Source organism: Pteropus alecto, unplaced genomic scaffold (assembly GCF_000325575.1).
Source record: "Pteropus alecto unplaced genomic scaffold, ASM32557v1 scaffold106, whole genome shotgun sequence".
Classification (NCBI taxonomy): domain Eukaryota; kingdom Metazoa; phylum Chordata; class Mammalia; order Chiroptera; family Pteropodidae; genus Pteropus; species Pteropus alecto.
The window spans coordinates 17,480,649-17,488,456 of NW_006442103.1; positions in this window are offsets into that span (position 1 = coordinate 17,480,649).

The window sequence follows — 7,808 nt, forward strand, 5'->3', positions numbered from 1 at the left end:
CATACAATTGAGTGTGCAGATGTCATACTATAAAGCTGTATACCTGAAATTTATGTAATGTTATAAACCAATTTAATCTAAAAGATAAAATACTCAAAAATAAAATCAACATGAAATGAGACAAACCCTACACAAGAAAAAGCTTACCCTGAAAAATACAGAAATACATTTGGACCAGTGGAAACACACTTTTTGTACAGTAATAGGATAAATCAATATTACAATGATGTTAGTTTTCCCTAAATTAATTACAAATTTAATGCGATACATATAAAAATTCCAAGTGTTTTGTTTTGTTTTGTTTTGTTTTGCTGGAGTTTTGCACGAAATTTTACAGTATTTAATATTTAATGAAGAAAAGTCTAAATAAGAAAAGTGGATTTTAAAATATATGGTAAGGTCTCTATAAATAAAAATGTCATCATTATATTGCCAGGCACTTTGAATACACTTGAAAGCCAGAACTAGGTGCCAAAATGTAATGTATATGATTATTGTGGATTCTCAACTTACTGAAAATGATGGACTTTATAAAAATAGTGCTGGGACAACTGAATAACCATTTGGCAAAAGATGAAATTGAAAGCATACCTCACACCATACACAATAAATAACAAATGAATCAGATCTGTACATAAAAAGTGAAAATATGTAAATGCTAGAAAAATGTCAGAATTCCTCTATAAGTTGGGTTTTGAGAAAGGCTTTCTAATTATAACTCAAAATCGAGAATAAAATCAAGTCTTGATAAATTCAAATACTTTTTTAAAAAACCTTTATGACAAGCCATAAACAAATCAAAAACCAAATGACAAAGTGGCAGAAAAATAATGTATCTTATTAGACTGATATCATTACTATACAAAGAACTCTTAAAAATTGAGATAGAAATGACAAAATATTTAAAAGATGGACAAAATACATGGGGCAGTTTGCCAAAATATTATGAAAGGTATTCAACTTGTAATTAGTAAAACTCTAAACTGCCCTTAGAAGCCATTTCTCACTTACCAGATTGGCAAAAATTCAAAAGTCTGACAACGAAGGTTTTAGAGAAATTCAAGTCAATAGGAATCTCATTGTATTGGCGTGAAAAGGAATTTTCCTGTAGGGTAATGTCTAACAAAACTACACTTATCTACTCATTATCGACTCATTAATTCCACTTCTAGAAATCTACTCTGAAGATACACCTCTAAAAATAAAATATAAACACAAAAGGTCACTTATTTTAGCATTATTTTAAATTGTAAAATATTGGCCGAAAAACTGGTACACAATGGAGTACTATGCAGCCGTTAAAAAGGCGATAAAATCTCATATGGAATGATTTTTTACATATACTAAGTGAAAGTGCAGAAGAGTATATATGATATGCTACCCTTTATGTGCTAGAGGAGGGAAAATAAAATATACAGATATCTACTTATTTTGCATAAAGAAACAGGAAAAGTAAACTAGAAACTAATGAAATTGATTGCATAAAATGGGTGAGAACAGGGTGGGAGGGATTAGAGGCAGCGACATTTCTCCAAATACATCTTTTAATATAGGTTTTACCTTATGTTAATATATTACATATTCAAAAAATCAACAGGGATGGGAGAAAAAGTAAAACCCTAAAGTTTAATACAAACAAATGAATCTAACTATTTAAAATAAATAACATAACCATTCTGAAGGGGGAAAATGATCAATCTAAGTAACTTTTGAATATAGTTCTTAAGTCTAAAATAAAAATAAATAAATGAAATTTGAAATCTACTTGGTAGGTTTTTTTACAATCCCCAAGCTTTTTTGCTCATAAAGTTGAGCAAATGAGACACGTTTGATATTTTGAGAAACAGGGGTCCCCCTGGGAGAACGAAGATACAGTATGGATTAGGAGAAGGCAAGAAAGAACACTTCAGCGCGGGGTTGAAATTAGAGGTGTCATTATGGACTCATAATTTTAAAATATATGTTTAATATGTGAATATATGTGAATTTGGACCACATACATGAAATTGAAACTTTTATATATTAAAAATACAACTTTGCAACATTTTTTCAGCTCTGTCCATGGAAAAGTCCAAGAAGAAACGATACTCAGGTAGCAAGGAACAAACCTAGAGCTCAGATCTTGGTTTCTAAATATCATTTCCCACTAAAAGGATCTAAGACCTTTTGGAGAAATGGCTGATTTCGGAGATGGTGCAAGAAAACAGAAAATGAACTTACAGCACTTGGTTCTCCCACCTGCCACATCTGGGATAGTTTTAGCATCAAAATAAATAAAGGCACTCATAGATGCAGACAACAGATTGGGGGCTGCCGGAAGCGAACATGAAATGGGTGAACGTGGCCCAAAGGTACAGTTATTCCAGTTGCCAAACAAATCCTGGGGACGAAACTAATGTGCAGCATGGTGACAGGTTAATACCATACTGTACTGAAAGTTGCTAAGAGAACAGATATCGAAATTTCTCAAGAAAAAAAAAATAAGTGTGCGGTGATGGTCGTTAACTTATTCTGGTAATCATTTCACAATACATACATACATACATCATTATGTCGTGCATCTGAAACTAACAATGTTATACGTCCATTATTTCTATCAAAAGTATAAAAATAAAAAAATATAATGCTAGTAATAGATTGTAACTCATTAAGAAATTTTAAGTTCATACCAGTGATAATAAACTTTAAGAAAACTGTAGAAGGAATAATAGAGTTAGGAAATCACCATTTTGCAAAAATCAGAAATAATTGAATAAAGCAAAAAAATAATTTAATGCATGTTAGAACTAGTTGCTGGAAATTTGAAAAGGAACAGGATATAGACATGGTCACTAAGCGTCTCACCACAAATTACTTATTAATTACAAGGCAGGAAACGGCAACTTTACAGTGGAGGAATTTGGCAGACGTGATCAGCACCTGGGTTCAACCAGAGAAGCCGAACTAGCCGACGAGTTGCTGAGCTGGGGGCTGAGTCCTCCCCACACCCAAGGCCGGAGAGCTTAAGGAAAGCAAGAATAGAGAGGATTCTTCCTAGGGGTGAAGACTCTCACGCCTCCCACTGCTCGCGAATCTTCCACCCCTTAAGATGAACACAAGCCAGTTTAAGGAGACAAGAGAAAAATCGGCATACTTAGGAGAGACCAGCAGCCAGAGAGAAGGAAGAATAAGCCAAAGTTCAGAATAAGCCTTCTCTAACTACCACAGCTGGAAGAGACAGACTACCACCGGAACACAAAAATAATTAGAATACCCCCCAAGATACTTCCTGGAACTAACAGCATGGGGTTTTGAACTAAAAATTTATAACCAGTTATAGGATAGGATCAGATTGAAGGATAGGATAGAGGATGATCACGTGAAAGAAATATCCCCAAATTCGGAAGAACCATATTAAAAGATGGCCTACATTCTAGTAAAGTTCTTGAACTCCAGGGACAGAGGTAAACCTTACAAACTCAACTGCAAGAAAGATCAAGTTATTCTCAAAGGGAAGAGTGAGATCTGTGTCAAGACTTCTCATCTGCAACACTAGAAGCTAGAGGGCAGTGGAATAGCACTCACTGACAGGCGACTCTTAGACTCTCAAGCCCAGTCAAGGTATTGTTTACCACAACAGTGAAAGAAAGATATTTGCAAATACTCAGGATTTCAAAGATCACATCACCCACATAGCAGATTTAATTAAAATAGGTGAGAAACGTTTCTAAACCAAAGAACAAATGACTCACGGGGATTTCATGACGGAGCATAATGAAGACGGAGAAAGAAAAAGTGCACAACAAATTTTGATCCCTCCCTTCTTATCCTCGCTCCGACATGCGTGTATATTTAAATCGAAATGGACCGTGATGGTCCCTGGGAAGGTACCGCTGGCAGTGACACAGAGACAGGCTACTTCTGTGTGTTTTTTTAGGGAAACATGAGATATTGCAGCCTTGTTTGAAAGCCACCTGACAATATTTGTTTAAAGTCACATACCCTTCTACTGTATGTTCCCAATTCTTGGAATCTGTTACATAGATATAGAAGCACAAATATGTGAGGATGTTTACACATATGTACACACAGCTCCTCACCACTGAACGCTAGAATAACCACACCATTTGTGCACAGCTAGCATCTCTTCTATCTGAGCTCCTGAAACCTTCGGCTGGTTGGGTTCCATGCCATACTGATAGCTATTATTTCTAATGTCACTCCAGTATATAATAGGTACATGTTTTTATGTATCTATGTATATCTGTGTATGTGTGCACACATACACCGCTAGCGGTGGACAGTGTCATTTTAAATTCTGGCAGTATATTGAATGAGAATATTGTTACTTTAACTTGCATCCTTAATGACTAGTGACATGTAGTGACTATATATTAATAATCATTTGGACTTGCCCTTTTTTCTATTAATTCCCTTTTCTATTGATCTATTCTTGTTTATTCTAACTTTCTACTTCTTTTTAGCTCAAAGTTTTGGTAAATAATATTTTCATGAAAATCATCCATTTCTTTTGTTGCTATAAGGTTGGACACTATATCACATTTGTAAATATGAGAGAATATGTATATATATACAGGTTTGTAGGGGCAAAAAAAGATAACTACAGACAAGTTAAATGCCCATTTACAGAGGAGGAATGGTCAAATAAATGATGTAGCCATATTGTAAAACATTTCGTAGCCATTTCAAAGTTTTATACTATTGATAAAGACAACATAGAGTTGTAGCAGAAACTGCTAGCTGCCAACACGATATTCTTCCCCTCCACTTCCTCCATGTAATAGAAGACTGTTTTATTGGTGTGTGGCGTGTGTTGTGTGTGTGTGTGTGTGTGTGTGTGTGTGTGTGTGCTGCTCCAGTTAAACAGTTACACATTCCAGCTGCCTTTGCAGTTAGACGTGGCCGTGTCACTAAGTGATGATGATGTAGATGGAAGTTGTCAGATGGGTTCTATGAGAAATAGCTCCAAAAATTGTCAGGCTGCTTCTGGTCATGAGCCGATAACTGAGTTCAGAATTATGCTCCCACCATAGACAATTAGGAAACTGGGCAAAACAGGGGAAAAAAGTTTTCAGATACTGGAGAATGGGAAGTTCATAACTATGATCCCTGAGAGGAAAAGCAATAAGGTGAATCCTAGCACACCTAAGCTTTCTTCTTGGGAACAATTTTTGGACTATGGCACAGGAAAGGAACCCAAACGAAGCATGAAAATTTGTTGAGTTATTAAAAAAAGAGAGACTGCAGTTCAAGGAGTCTTGAATTTTTGCATCAAGTACCTGAGAGGGGGGAGACATACTGAGAAAAAGTTATAGAAATACCCATGGTGGGTCCTATGAATCAACAGCGGAATAAAAATCTGTGTATTGTAGGATAAACCTCCATGAGGCTGAGAAAGAGCAGATTTCAGACAAATAACAGTGGCTAGGAGGAAGACAAACAATTCTTAGAGATCACTGGGCTGAAAAGCATTACAGCTGCAGTGGAAACAGAGAAATCTCACTGAGTACATGGGGCATTCAGCAGAGACCTCAAAAACCATCCTTAGAAGTCGGGTGGAGCTAGCCCTAGAGCAAAGACCGCTATAGATTCATTTAAAAAGCACTTAAAAACGAGCCTCAAAAGAATCAAACTGAACACAAGTATCAGCTGCTGGCGAGAACAAAGTTCAATAATCTTTAAAAACAAAATTTAGCAACCAACAATGTATAATTCACAATGTCCAGCTTGAAATAAAAAGTATTATACGTAGGGCAGGAAAATATGGCTCATAACGAGGAGGAAAATCAGATAATAGAAATAAACTCAGAAGTGAAAGGGATGGTGGAATTCGCAGGCAAAGATGCTAAAACAAGTATAAATATGCTCTTATGTTTAAAAATAGAAAAGAAATGAGCATATTAAGAAAAGAAGTGTAAGTATGAATGGAACTCCTAGAGATGACAAATAAAATGGAAAGTTTACTGGATACCATTATTAGCACAAAAAATATTATAAGCTTAGAATTTATCCAAAATGACTTAAGGGGTTGGGGGGAGGGGAGACTATAAAAAAGGTCTCAGTGACTTGTGAGAAAATGTGAAAGTAATATAGTACATCCAAAATGGTTGTCTCAGAGATAAATCTGAGAGAGACTGGGCAGAAAAATATTTGAAGAAATAATGGCTCGACAGTTTTTAATTTTTTGGAAAGCTAAAACACACCAAATGAAAAATCTCAACTCAAGCAAGACACACACACGCACACACACCCCAAATCACCCCAAGGCATACCACAATCAAATTATCGAAAACTGACCAATTAGAAAAAAGATACCATACTTACATATGAATTAGAAAAAAATTACCTATGGATATAGAAAAAAAAAGATAAAGTTTACAGACTTCTCATCAGAAATTATAAAGTCCAAAGACAATGGAACAGCAAGTTCAAGTGGGGAAAGGAAACACAACCCTTTCTACCTAGAATTCTCTATCCAGTGACATAATCTTTCAGAACTGAAGACAAAAAAACGCATTTCTTTAGAGATAGATAAAAACTGAGAGAATTCAGCAGCAGATCTGCACTACCAGAAATGTTGAAATTCTCCAGGCAAAAGGAAAGTAATGTTACTTGTATGTTGAATGTAATGTTATTGTGTCTATAAAGAGAAATGAAGAGTGCTAGAAATAGTGGATGTGTGTATATAAATAGACGTTCTCTCATCATTTTTGATGTCTTTGATAATTGACTACTAAAAGCAAAACAATTTAGTGTATGGTTCATAACATGTAGAAGTAAAATGTAGGACAGCAAGTAATACAAAGGGCAGGAGAGGAAAAGAGAGAATATACTTTAAGGGTTTCGAATTATATGTTCAGTGTTATAATTTAAAGGTAGGCTGTAATAAGTGAAAGATGTATATTTTAATTATAGAGCAGAGCTGGAAAATGGAAGTATGTGAGCTCCATATGTAAGTTGATATTTTCTAGTGGCCACGTTAAAAAAATCTTAAAAAGAAACAGATAAAATTAATTTTAACGATATATTTTATGTGACCCAATGTAATAAAACCAATGGATTGAAAATATCATTCGATAGATAACCAACACAAAGAATTATGAATGGGATATTTCACATTCTCTTTTTCACACTAAGACTTTGAAATCTGGTGTGTATTTTGCACATCTCGATTTGAATCATAAATCCCCCCTGGGACATGATCTGCATTTGAATTTAACAAGATGTACCGTTAAAAGAATTTACTCCCCTACCCAAATTGTTTCAAACATGTTTAAACTTTTCCAGTGACGGAATCAAGTTATCATTTTTAAAACTTAAATTTAGTACATCAGACTTGCAGTTTCAGCTTCAAAAGAAAAAAAAAAAAAGATTTATAGCTCAAACTGTCAATCCCATTCTCACAATAAAAGATAAATCAGTGAAAATCAGTGATTATCTTGGACGCATCAGAGAATTGAGGGAGCAGGGCAAATGCCACACTGAAATCTGGAGAGATGGGCAAACGGTGACTCACAGCCAAGACGGGCTGCTTCCTGGGGCACGAGTCTCTGTAGCCATAAATGAGCAGAAAGAATTAAATGGCAGCTGAGTGTGATCTAGTGTGAGAAGTAGAAACCCCTGGGGGAAAACCATCTTAAAAATGCCTCTACATCTCGGGGTTTGCCTCCAGAAACCCCACGAGGTCTTCATAATTAAGAGGCAAGAAAAAAATTTCCCCAAGGCTCTGGGAGGGGGAAGTCACCATTTTTTGAATCTGCCCCGAGCATTCTCCATAATAATGGCCTACTCTCCAAGAACAAAGATTT